Raw genomic sequence first — 13591 nt, 5'->3', positions numbered from 1 at the left:
TTAGATGGAATCAATGTATATTATTTTTTATTTATATATGCCTTTTGTGTTGTGTTGAGGTACAGAATTAGATATGCAATTTTTATTTATCTTATGGAATTTTTAATGTTTATTTTATGGAATTGTTTTAAAAGGAGGTAATAATTGAGTTGGTGGAACGTACAGCAGGTTTGTTTCAGTAGATCTGGCTTCTGGGCTGAATCTGCCATCATTTTATTCTGTGAGCCTGTGCAGGTCACTTTACCCTTCAGACCTCAGATGAATGAGTGATTTCTAAGATTCTTGCCTTCCCCAGCCCCCCCTTTCTGCTCTTACGTATCTGGTTCAATGCCTCTTCATGTGTCTATTGCCTTACCTCGGGCCATTGAATATTGTGAGATATAAGCTTGTTGTATTTCCTGATTGAAAATAATCTTTGCATATTGGATCTTGGTTTAGGGAAAATGGTACCATGTGCTCCTAGAGATCTAGAATCTAATGCCTGTGTGCTTGGAAGGGAAAGCAAGACAAGCGGATTCCCATCAGCATGTTCCCCTGACATTAGACATGCCCTAATTTTAATTGATTATGTCCCTGTCAATAGTAGAAAACTGTCAGGTGTCAGGTATTAGAGATACATCTACAGGTGTGGTCCTTTTCACTTTGCCATTGTACCCAAATGCTAGGTGTGTCCTTCCTACCCAGCTTCACCTGCATATGTTCTGGTCCGGAAAATGTGAAATGACAATTACTGATGTATTGTAATATAAAATAAAAACTATTCTTACCCCTGAAAAACAAACCCAAATATTATTTTATTGGTTATTCCTGGTGAGTGCCAAGGGCCGATGTAGCTCACAGTGGTCACCCTTATGAGGGGACTTGCTGCTTCTCCACCATAGGGACTCGATAGGGAGGCTCACGAGGTCTCTCTGTGGCCCTGGGGTCTTGGAAGGGCCCCCACGCTCTCATTTGTCATATAACTAGTGTCTCAACGATACTATATCCATTACCAAAATAGCAATATCAACATAAAAACATCAAAAACGTTCTAAACATTAACATAGCTTGAACTACAGACTTGGCTTATTTCCTGATTGAAAGCTGTCTTTGCCTGTGTAGTGCCCCGGTACCATTTAGGGAAAATATTAGGCATGTGCCCGTACAAAGCCTGTTAACCCATGCAGCCCATCGTCAAAGGCATCTATTTCAACTTCCCATTGTACGGAAGGGGAAGCCGGAGGGCTTGCCTTAATTTACTCAGTTGGCTGTTGGTGGAGCCTGGACTTGAACAAGGTCTTCTTCCTGCCTGTCCTTGCTTTTCCCAGACCAAATGAGGCCTCCCCAGTGGGAATGTTCCCTGACCTGGCTTTTTCAGGAGGCTACAGTACTGAATGGTAAGGTTATCATGTTCTTTGGAAAGAAGGCAGGCCTGAAAATTAGAACTTAACTTCTTATCGTTGTACATTTGTGATTCAATGCTATCTGACTCTTAGTGCCAGTAATAATTATTATTGTCTGTTGCTGCTGAGCAGAGAGGTGCCTGAAAGATCCCACACCAGTGAGAACCCAGATGCTCTCACCCCTACGAACCACATGTACCTCTTGTGCAAGGCTCACAGGGCCCTTGGAACCAACAGCCTCACTGTGTGTGTGTGGGTGGGAGAGCATCTGGCCCGATATGGGTGTTGCTAGTAGGGGCTAAGAGTTCATGGACTTTTCCTTTGTCTTTTTTGTTACCTTTATCCTCTGGTTGCACTTCCTCCCCTCTCCCCTTTATCCGTCCAGTTACAAGCCTGGGTTCAGTTATAAGTATGTGGGCCACCACTGAGTCCTGAAACTCTTGACCTTGGCATGTGAGATAAAAGTTGTTCTGTAAAGAAATGTAATTTGGGGCAATGAAAGCCAATGGGAATTTTAAAATCATGGAAACATATAATTGGAAGAGAGAGCTAGGAAGCCAGAGAAAATTAATTTGAACACCGTCATTTAAATGGTTGAGGAAATTGAAGCTTCCAGATTTTAAGGAACTTGCCACACACTCAGTCACTGCCGTGTATTCTGGAGGTGGCCTTTAAAGGCTATTAGAGTTTGCTTGGCCACTTTTTGACAGACTGTATTTCTCAGGAATATTTCTGCTTATTGGTTAGGCATTCAGTTTTCAGATAGAAAAAACTATGTCTAGAGTCTCTAAGTTTTGGTTGGTGCAGAGTTTAAAGTCGTAAAACATTCTGGTATCAAATCAGACTTAATGAGGGCTTTGCACATCAGGACATCGCCTGAAAGGATGCACCTTGGTTTTGTCTCAGAGAGAAGGAAGACCTCGTCTGGGGCTGAATCAAAGGTTTTCAAACAAGTCAGCTTCCTGAGCGGATCCTCAGATCACCTAGCCAGGGAGTGTGTGGGATGGACCCAATATTTAGACTTTCAGTCAGTTTCAAATATAAGAAATTGATTTTGGCAATCAGTCGGCAGCCAACTGCAAAATGTATTCATGAATAAGCTTCTGAATTTCCATAGTGACATCATAGGATTAACGGAATCTGTGTTGGGATCTGTAATTATGCCGGGGAATCATCTTTTTATTTGGATTCGGCTCATTTGACTGTGTTAATTAACACCCCTTCTGGGCTTCACCTAACTTGAGGAGGAGAGCGCGCTTTCTCCCCAGCTTTGTTCCTGACACAAGGTGATGTAGGTGATGGCAGGCTGGTGTGAGCACTGCTTACCTTGTTCCTGGGAACCTTCCCTACTAGCTTCATATGCAGGGTGGGGAAGGTGGCAGCAGGTGCCACTGCAGGCGCTGGCATTGACTTTGCAGACCTTGTCAGCTCAGCTGATTGCAGCGCTTTTGGGTTAAGCTGCCTCGATTCCTGAACAAGTTGGTTTTGAACAGATAATCCAGAAGACTCTTGTTTAAGGAAGGCATTTGTGTCATTGAGAACACAATTTAAAAGGAATTTTAAAAGCCAACCATTATAGATCTAATATATAAAACAGCAAGATAAAGACTAAAATCTTTGGGGAGAATAAACTCACCATAATTGTTTTTTTGTTTCTGAGTGTAAATTCAACTGACAAAGGGAGGGAGAGAAGTTTAACCCTTTGTGGCTTTCTTCCCCACGTACCAAATGTTTCCTAACGTGTATTAATTGAGTAATTAACTAATTAATTGTCTTTAGCTAGCTTGTGTAAATATCTATTTATAGTATAAATACCATATAAGGGCATCATGACTTGTAGTTTTGTTTTGTTTTTTAATAAATTTATTTATTTATTTATGGCCACGTTGGGTCTTTGTTGCTGTGTGCTGGCTTTATCTAGATGTGGCGAGTGGGGGCTGCTCTTCATTGCGGTGCTAGGGCTTCTTAGTGCGGTGGCTTCTCTTTGTTGCAGAGCATGGGCTCTAGGCACGCAGGCTTCAGCAGTTGTGGCGCACAGGCTTAGCTGCTCCACGGCATGTGGGATCTTCCCCGACCAGGGCTCGAACCCGTGCTCCCTGCATTGGCAGGCAGATTCTTAACTACTGTGCCACCAGGGAAGCCCCTGTAGGTTCCCCCCCCCCCCAAAATTTATTTTTAAACAATTTACATTTTACAAAAGGAAGGAGATACAAAAATTTTAAGTCTGCTAATAATGCTGTCTTTCAATAGTGAAATAAGTTGATTGAATCAGATTGTGGAAATATGAGAGCCTACAGAAATAGAAATAGTAATGCTGGATGACTTTTAGTATGACAAATGAAAAGTAAACATTTTGGAAAAATATTCCAAACTTTTGGATTGGTGATATGGTGGTGTTGGTCTAGCACCACCACTTAGTAAAGGCCTTAGTAAAGGCTTTTTAGTGTATGAAAAACTTCTCACCCAACATGAAACCAAAAATAATAAAAATAAGAGAGCATTCTAAGTTATGGAGCAAGCTTAATTTTGCTCATTCCTCGGAAAAAAAGAAAAACATTTTAGTTTGAAATCAAACTTGCTGTGTTCAGTGCCCATCTATTTATCTTATCTACTGAAATGTTAAGTTATGCTATTATGGTTCCATTTAAATTGGGAAAAAAGTATATATTTTCAAGACCTGAAATCAAACCTAGAAAATGAGGAGGCTAGCTTTTAATTTTTTTTTTTTTTGGTAACTTGTTTCATTTAACATCGTTCCCAGGTTTATCCTGATGGTGGGTAATTGTTAAAAACAAAAGTCAGAAAAAAAAAAAAAAAAAAAAAAAACGAAAGTCAGTTGTGCGCCCTCTACTGGTTGTATTTCTCTGGAGCAGAAATACTGTACGTTCAACGCCTGAGTTCATTGCGTTTGGTTGGGCTCATAGCTGTGTTTACTTTTTGTTTTCCTAAATTCGTATGACGTTTTAAAAGCAAAATGAGTGGCATTAGAAACCTCAAGTATCTTCCTTAACACCAGTTTGTCAAGCAGTGTGTGGAGGGGACCCCAGCTTGGCACTCTTCCTTCTGTTACAGGAGTAAACGCTTTTGTGCAAAGAGACATCCCCCTGTGAGGCTGGTGGCTGCTGCTTGGGGACCTCTTGGGTTCTGATCTTGATGGGCTTTCACCTGTGTCAGGTCTTTGACGATCTGTCAGCCACTGAATGAAACCTACAGGTTTTATATGTGCTCATAGGTCATTCAGACTCTGGAACTCAGGATGCCCTGTGGATTCCCCCAGAAGCAACTATAGGGGACTCTTTATTTTCTGGCCTGAGAGGTGGGCAATACAGTGGGGACTCCAATTTAATCCCACGTGCATTTATTGAGAACTACCATCTGTTAAATTTCAAGGGGGATTCAAGATGAGCACTCTGCCACCACATGCCACCCCCCCCCCCCAATAAAACGCTTTCTTATTCAAGAAAGAAAAAAAAAACCCATATGGCGTTCCAGTTAAAAGAAATAATTCTTAGGTAATGATGAGACCAGAAAAACCTGTGGAAAGATGTCTTCGCTTTGTAAGTCCTTCACCCTGACTGGTAGACTTTGTGATGCTTGCAGTCTTTTCCTGTAAGTGATTTGTAACTTGCTTTTTGATAAACTGCAATGAGATGAAACGTCCATCCTGTTCTTAGTGGAGTGTTTCCAGCTAATGACTGTTAATAGAGAAATGAGTGATGTGGGCGGGATAAGCCTGACCCTGTGTATCTTTCACATCTCTTTCACTTTGCACACCATGCCTCCTTCCCCAACCAGGCAATGATTCTAAAGCTGATACCGTGTCTTTCGGTCATCTTCCTCCCAGCCCTTTCTTGATTATTTTCATCCAAATTCAACACAAGTTGTTGGCCTAGTGAGTTGCATGGACCTGAGACTGTGCCCCAAGGCAGTAAACTGCCTTACTGATTCTGACCCCAGTGCCCAGTTTCTTCTGAGCCCGCATAGCTAGTCCTTAGCTATCAAAGCTGCACAGTGGACATGAAGGAGAAATCCTGTCCGATATTTTCGTAACTCCCAGGAGAGTCTCTTTATAATATTGATGATCAAAGATGGAATAAAGTCAATTAAGTGGCAGTTGACAGTGAAACCTCTGTGTCACAGTTAGATGCTAATAGCACCCCCAAGTTGTGACAACCAAGAATGTCTCCAGATATTGCTACATATTCCCTGGGGGCAAAGTCATCTCCTGTTAAGGACCACTGCTCTATCCAGACACTCCCCTCTTCTTTCTTTCTCCTTCTCCAGAAGTCTTCATGAGCATTCTTTTTGTGTTTGTTTGCTTCATTCATTTATCCAATAGTTATTAAACGTCTGCTTATGCTAGCCTCTCTGCAAGGTACTTGGAATATAAAGATGAACTAGGCATCTACCTCTTATTCATTCAGTTTTGAACGGATCGTGGTTTTTACCATTTTGATTTTTATCATGGCTATCTTGCAGGTTTCCTTTCCTGAGTATTGCGCCCAACCTATAACTCTGGCAGGCACTTGAGCAATTAGGACTTCTTTAATGATGAATGTTGTGTTTCTGTTTCGGTAGGCTATTTGTTTGAAAAAAGCCCCTTGCAATGTGGGTCAGTATCCTTGGCTTTTGACACAGCTATTAACCTTGTAAAATGATAATGCTCTATTAATCTGTCAATTTCATCCATGAATGCTTCAACTCTTACAGATATGGCCTCCTGCTTGTTCCAGATATCCTATTTTCTTATGCTGTGATTTCTTTCATTCTCTTTAACCAGCCACCTGAGGCTTCATTTAATGTGTGGTCCTTTTAAGTTTTACTTAATTTGACTTCTGTTTGGGAGCCAAGAGCAAGCCTAGCTGAAAGATACTCATTGGATTGCTTTCAGTGAACTTTGTTTGCATTTGTCCTTTAGAATTTTTAGAAACTGTGATATAAAAATGACTCATGGGAAATCAAATTTCCAGCAGTTGTATTTTAAAGAGGAGGGAAAGGGGGATGCACTTCAGGGAGGTGTTTACATGTGGCTTCAACAAGATTGGTAATTTTAATTTTTTGTGTTGCATGGTTCATTATATTATTTTCAAATATATTTTTGTATATCTGAAATATTTTGTAATAAGCTTTAAAGGAAAGATAGCCAGCTGAAAGGTGTTTTTTGTTGTTGTTGGTTTTTTGGGGTTTTTTTCCCCTGTCCTCCAGGAATTAGGTCTCCACTTGCTGAAGGACCCACATTCCTGCCGTGGGGGTGGGGGGGAAGGGGGGAGGGTGCTGTGCAGTTATTTAAGATTTATAGCCTCTTAAATCTCGGAAGGGGCACTGCTTTCTTGCTATGTGCTATCGAAAAATAATTTGACAGGAACTTAGGCTTATCTACGTAGGGCGACCAGGTTCATCTGCAAAATGGTTAAAACCTGTTAGGAATTAATTTCCCCTAAGGATGCGAGGAGCTGAGCGCAGGGGAGTTTGCGGCGTTGCGAACGCCAAAGAGGAGAATTAAACTGAAGGAGGCGGATAGGAGGGAGGTGACGGTGGGCGGGGAGGAGCCACAAACCCTCTCCAACACACCCAAATGACCAGATTCATCATAGCACGAAACTTCACAAGTTACGCCCACTCCCACTGCCAGAAGCCCGGGGAAGGCTGCTGCTTCCTCACTTCTGTGACTGGAAGTTTGAGAGATGGGATGCAAGACGGGAGAAGCATGTGCGCCTCGCTGAGCGGTGGTGAGCTTGAATTTAAAAAACCTTTCTTTCCACCGGCAGATTTCTTTGTGTTGGGTGGTGTGGGCTAGCTTCGGAGCGTGGCTCTGGGTTAGTAGAGGCGGGATGAGAGCCCCGGGTTCTGCAGCTGCCGCGCGGGTACCGGTGCGCCCGGAGCCCCCCGCCCGGAGCCCCCCGCCCGGAGCCGGCGAGCCGCGTCTCCATGCTGCGCTGCGGCTGCCCGGGGACGCCACCCATGTGGGTTCTGGCTTCAGGGAAGAGGGGTTCAGGCTTTGAAAGCGCTTCACGGCCCCCCCACCCCGCCTTCTGTAACCGAGGACCGCACAGAATCTGGGATCGGGAAGGAGATTGTGGGATCATGTTACCCACCAAGGATGCGCCCAGGTCCCCACAGGTCCTGCTGCGCGTTCAGTAATTACAGGTCAATGTCTTTGAAAATGAACCCCATGAAAGTCCTGGGATTTAAGTGACAAAGACTTCCAAAGGAATATTTTGAAGCTGTGGTGCCCAGCAGGCTCCTGGATGGGAATTCTGGAGTGAGGCATTGGAAGTCTCGGGGTTTCTCATTAATTTTATGTCTGATTTAAGTGAGTTCAGCTCAAGGCTTCCTGGCTAGTGAGGTGTTATCTGTTTATGTGGATTTTTTTTTTTTTTTTAACTGTTAGTTTTTCTATGGCAGCTGGTTTATCTTTAGATTGATTGCCTAAGTCAATTTCGGTTGGGGTGGGGAGAGGAAGTTTGGGTGGAGGCTGGCACTGGGGTTGGGATGATTGCAAGAGACACTTAATATGTCTCAGCAAGCGATAAACTTGGCCAGATGCAAGCATTCTTTAGGTTTTGTTTCGAGCCCCTCAAGGAACTTTCATCTGACATGTGTGGTGTTTACTCATTGCAGGGGGGTTAGATGGAGGCTTTGGGGTTAACTGTTATCTGTGTCATCTATTTCATATCTGATCAACAGGTTAGTACTGAGGTTAGTGGGAGGTGTGTGTGTGTGTGCATGTATGTTTTGTAAGCTAATCCTTTGTAAGAATTTTTAGAGAATTGTCTTACTTTTAGGGCCAGAAATGAAGGTGAATAAATGTGTGGATTGTACTATATTTGTAGAAAACCAAATTTTATGTTACAAGTGTTTCTCCCAGTTCTGGGGTGGGTGCCATTAGGGGGATGTTCGTAGCTGATTCTGTCATCCTCCTAAAACCAGAATGGAACAGCCTGGCTTTCCCAGCCCACCTTGCACTTGAACTTCAGGGGTCAGGGGACAGGTTGCTGTGGCCACTGTTTTACTTACTTTGCTTTCACCCTCCAGCTTCCTTGAAGTTTATGATACAGAAGTAAAATGAAAGTACTTTTCAACCAATCTAGACACGTCCCAGGGAAGAACAACAGATTGCACGGTCCAGGCTGTCACAGCTGCTGGAGCCCTGCTTTCTAGCTTGTTGTGGGTTCAAGAAAGAACATGCAGGTAGATGTGAACTTGATGCTGATTCCTTCCACCTCCCAAGGAAGCTTTAGCAACTCACTCAACAGGAAAGACTACCAGACTGGATCTTATGATAGTGCTGGTGAAACTGACTAATAGACCCTTGTTCACGGAGTTTTATGGAACACTAATCCTCAGCTAGAGAAAGGGGAATATATTATTCATAAAGATTTCTAGACACTGTCACATGGGACTGCTAGAGGACATCAGCATATAGACATTTGATATTGGGTTAATTCTACTGTATGACCTTGCAGGTGTTATAAGTTATGTATCATTTTTTTTCTTTTTTTAAAATAAATTTATTTATTTATTTACTGGCTGCATTGGATCTTCGTTGCTGCGTGAGGGTTTTCTATAGTTGTGGCAAGGGGGGCTGCTCTTCGTTGTGGTGCTTGGGCTTCTCATTGCGGTGACTTTTGTTGCAGAGCCCAGGCTCTAGGCGCTTGGACTTCAGTAGTTGCAGCACTCGGGCTCAGTAGTTGTGGCTCGAGGGCTCCAGAGCTCAGGCTCAGTAGTTGTGGCACACGGGCTTAGTTGCTCCGTGGCATGTGGGATCTTTCCTGACCAAGACTCTAACCCGTGTCCCCTGCCTTGGCAGACAGATTCTTAACCACTGCACCACCAGGGAAGTCCCTGTATCATTTTTTTCTTATGGTTCCTTTACCACTCCCATAAATAACCTGGTTTGGTTCTGGCTATTTGATTTTTTTTTATTTTATTGCAGGTTCAGTTTGTTCAATAGAAATAAGACCATTAAGATGGTCTTGTTTTAGTAATTAGTTTTTTTTTTAAAACAGGAATTTTCCCATTTCATTTTTAAATTTATTGGTATAAAAAGTTACACATAATACCCTTTCATCGTATTTTTAAAGACTGGAGCAGCTGTAGAAATGTTTCCTTTTTCATTTCTGGCATTGGTTATTTGTGCCTTTTCTCTTTTCTTCTTGATCAGCTTTGCTAAAGTATTATCAGTTTTATTGGTCTTTTGAAAGACCCAACTTTGGTTTTGTTTGTATTTTAAATGAAGCATATACAAACACTGTTTCTTCTTTTCAGTTTACATGCATTTAAAAAATTCTGCCCTGTGGAACTCTGTCAAAAAAGATTTTAAGAGCCTTTAAAACTAAGTAACTGAGTCTCCTAGTTGTATGGAGGAAGACATTATGTATTTATCTTTATATGTCTTTGACATAATGTTTTAGTTTTATTAAAACATACCTTGTATTCTTGAGTGTTATACATGTTGGATCAAATTGTTATAAGGAGGGTTTTGTATTATTCACTGGGACACATCCTGCAAAATTGTTTTGGAAACATCTAACTAGAATTTACACAAGACTTACTGGTAATTTAATGTGACTTGGAGGTGCTTTCAACCCACTTAACAGTACAGGTATACTTTGTACTGAGGCAGAGCAAATTTGCTGTAATGACTGAGGAAGGATGTTTCATTTTGGTTCATATTTAATGCATGAGCCTTGGCATTTTGAAATTTTTTTCAGGAAACCTTTCTGAGTGTGTGGCAATATAAGAACAAGAACTTCGGAGTCAGAAAGAGCTTGAATTCTTGCTCTGTCACTTTTGGCTGTGTGGCCCTGGGAAAATTGCCTAACCTCTCTGAGCCTTCCTTTCCTCTACTGTGAGATGGAAATAATGAAAACTACTTTGCGGGGCTGCTGTGAGATTTTTATATGAGTTTTCATGTAAGGTACCTGTCTCATAGTTTGACCCAAAGTAGATATTATTAAATTGCAGCACATTGAGTATTTTCTTCTCCTACCCTTTTCCAACACTGGAGTTCTCTCAGTGCCTTCTTTCCAGAAGTGTGAAAGATTGCAACAGAATAAAACAAAACCACTTCTATCATTTGTTTTTTCTTTATGATGGGGAGATGGAATTACCAGGGTCACTTTCTATATTTTCAGTATTTTCATCTTATCCTAGTTAATTGATGGTAAACTGGCTGTATATTTTTTCCCCTCCACTTTTAATCTTATCTTCTTGGAATTATTGTTATTTTTTTCCTTCAGTTCATCACACCTCCATGAGCGTCTCACTTCTCTGTTATTTCCTTTTTTTTTTTTTTTGCTGTCTTGAGGGTGCAAATGAAATGGCTACAAAGCTCAAAACTTGGCAGAAACTGGGATGTGAGTTAGTTACTGGGATTGCTTCTTTAAAGATAAAGATTGTTAAATTTAGTTACTCCAGAATTTCACTGGGAGGTAGATGGGGCTGATGATCACTGTATCGTTTTTGTATTGTCTTGTCGCTGCATTTTCTGAACTTGGAGTTCCTCCATGCTTTGGGGGAAGCGTGGATTGCTGGATGCTACCACTGATCTCAAAACCAAGAAGGGAAAGGAAGAGCATAGGGCGGAGGAGGTTGGCTGGTTAATATTCCTGCACAAAGGATTACAGTGTTACCCAAGTCACCAAACTTAAGCTGTTTCTTCTCCCTGGGGTTTCTCCCCTGAAAAGATGCTGGCGCATATATGGCATAATCAGTTAAGGTTTATTTAGGCATCCAGTGTTGCAAAGGGCTGAACCGGGCATGGGAAGGGATTGTGAGCTGGGAAAAGGCTTTATGGTACGGTGCCAACATCATTTGCTGTGCTGCCCAAGAAGTGAGTCTTGGTTTACATTTTGTGGAGTAAATTGGCCTCTGCCATGGAGTTATTTTCCAAGATGACAGATTGATCAACTAATTGCCCTTGGTCTGGCCTGTCCGCTGTGACCCCGAGCGCTGAGTAACAGCGCCAGAGCTACTGTTTGTTTTAGCTGGTGTTTTTATGAGAATGGAGAGCAAGAGGGCCCATAGTCTTCCTTAGTGTTTTGTAGCCCCGCTTCCCCAGTTTATTTTGATTCTCTTGCTTGAACACAAAGTATGAGCATGGTGTTCATTGGTAAAACTTTTGCGGGAGAGGTCATCACTTTTGGAAAGCTGTATTTTTAATGGTTTGGGATGAATTTGTGAGATCTTGGACTAGATCATAGAGCCTTAGGCGGTACCTTGGAATCGTACGCTCTAGTGTTTGAGAATTCTGACTTTCATAAAGTAGGAGTTTTGGGTGGGCAAGAATAACCATGGCCAACGTGCTTTTTCCAAAGCCATTGCGGAATAAGGGCCTGGTAAATAAATGCTTCTTGGACTATTAAAATAGAAATTGCTTATTAAAATACAAATACTAGATGCTGCTTTATTGTCTACAACCTATGAGGTCCTTTCCCTATGTTATCTCATTAAGGTGTCAGAGGATGATCTGGTAACTTCTAGAGGAATATAAAACATGAGCACAAAACCCATTCTTTTCCTGTGTCTGCTTTTGTAGGTAAAACCACAGTGGACTGAGGCCCACCTTTCTAGACCCGAAGGCCAGGAGGAGGAAGAGGGTTGGTACCATAGGGTGTGATGCTCTGAGTCCTAGCCTCTCACCTAGGCTATGAGCTGCCCCTGCGGATGGCACGTTTGGAGATCTTGAGAAGCCTCTTCTGTTTGGGATGGGGTAAGTGCGGCATTTGCAGAAGGCTGGGACATGAGGAGTCAAGCTTTTAAAGACCTTCTTGTCTTAAGATCCTGCCCGAATCCTCCTGTTTCAGGGCAATGGGAGGTTCATCATCTGTGACTGTTGTTTTGGTGGGAAGAAGGGTTCTGATTCTACCCACTCAGAATCTGAGGCTTTGAAATTGATTTCCCGGGAACCTTCTGATGCTCGGGTGTCCCTTTCTTCTTGGGTCATTTGCATGGACAGGCCAGTCTTTTGGGCTTGATGAGGAGAGGGGTGGGGGTGCACCCCACCCAAGTTAGGGCCACTGTGAGCTGGGTAGGTCTGCCCCTTGTGAACCTCCCCCCACGTGCACTGATTCTTTACGCCTTGAGTCACGGGGAAGAAGATTCCCTTTGATTCTCAGGTTATATTGTTTTAGAGACTTTCCAGGGTAAGCGTCCCACCTTTTTTCCTGGCTTTTCCTTTGCCTGCCCTCACGACACCAGAAAAGGGGAAGAAGGAAAATCCATTTGGACAGCAGCAGGGGAAGCTTGGTATCAGAACGGGCTTTTTCTGGGGCTGTTGGACATGAGATCATGTGACTTTTAACAGAGAGGGTGAGCCTCCATCTAAACTGGGAAGTGGGTTTGGTTACGGTGGGATGTTTCACATGGACGTCACTGCTGTGCCCAGATGGGATATCATCACTGCCTGAGAGGCAAGGGGCTTCCCGCTGGAAAGATCCGGTGGTAAAGGTACGTGATTTGCAGGCACTTGGAGAAAAGAAATCTGCTGCAGAGACACTTTCCTACCTCCTGTGTGTGGCATGAGGCTCTTCTAGGGAAGTCCAGCAAAAGGGGACGTGAGCTGTTCAGTTCTTTTGCCACGTGGGGACAGCGACGTGTGCCCTGAGCAACCCCCTCTGCTTCATTGGGGGAGGATGATTTAGACCCAAAGGGGCTTGATAACTACACAGAGTTGTACTTATTCTTCCCAAGTTTGCCTTTCTCCCATGGACAAAGCCACTCAAGCTTTGTAATAATGCTGTATGACTTAACACTTATGAGATTTTAGTCCTATGCTAGTTGAACCAGGATTTGAACAAAATGTGTGGCTACTGACTTGATGGAGAGGGTGAATCACAGATGCTTCCTAAGGCATTTCCCTGAAATTAAAAAAAAAAAAAAACACACACAACATGCAATCCACCGTCTGATCAGGTTTTTAGCTGTACAACATAGTATTAGCAACAGGTAGAGTATCTTACAGTGAGTCTCTAGAACTTGCTCACTCGGTAGGCATAGCTGAAACTTAATACCTGTTGATTAGCCCCTGGCAACCACCATTCTGTCCTTTGCTTTCATGAGTTTGACTATTTTAGATGCCTCATTTAAGTGGAGTCATGCAACATATGTCTTTCTTGGACAGGCTGATTTCACACAGCGTGGTGTTCTCAGGATTCCCCCACGCTGTTGCGTATGGCAGGATCGCCTTCTTTTTTAAGGCTGAATCA

General features: G+C 42.8%; 1 protein-coding gene across 8 annotated transcripts in view; it reads left to right on the top strand.

The window, feature by feature from the left end:
* The window catches only part of TIAM1 (TIAM Rac1 associated GEF 1), a 395420-nt gene that overhangs the window by 187181 nt on the left and 194648 nt on the right, over nt 1–13591 (top strand). For 5 of the 8 annotated variants that reach the window (XM_057696187.1, XM_057696186.1, XM_057696189.1 and 2 more), the window contains one exon: nt 11923–12096. The exons of 1 other annotated variant lie outside the window; for it this stretch is intronic. The gene's annotated coding sequence lies outside the window, so the exon portion shown is untranslated. Of the gene's footprint in view, nt 1–6986; nt 7112–11922; nt 12097–13591 lie in introns of those variants that run through there. 2 more of the 8 variants (XM_057696182.1, XM_057696188.1) reach the window with 2 other exon arrangements.

Source organism: Hippopotamus amphibius, chromosome 10 (genome assembly GCF_030028045.1).
Source record: "Hippopotamus amphibius kiboko isolate mHipAmp2 chromosome 10, mHipAmp2.hap2, whole genome shotgun sequence".
Lineage (NCBI taxonomy): Eukaryota > Metazoa > Chordata > Mammalia > Artiodactyla > Hippopotamidae > Hippopotamus > Hippopotamus amphibius.
The sequence above is the reverse complement of the archived record's forward strand: the minus strand, read 5'-3'. Positions and strand labels throughout refer to the sequence as shown.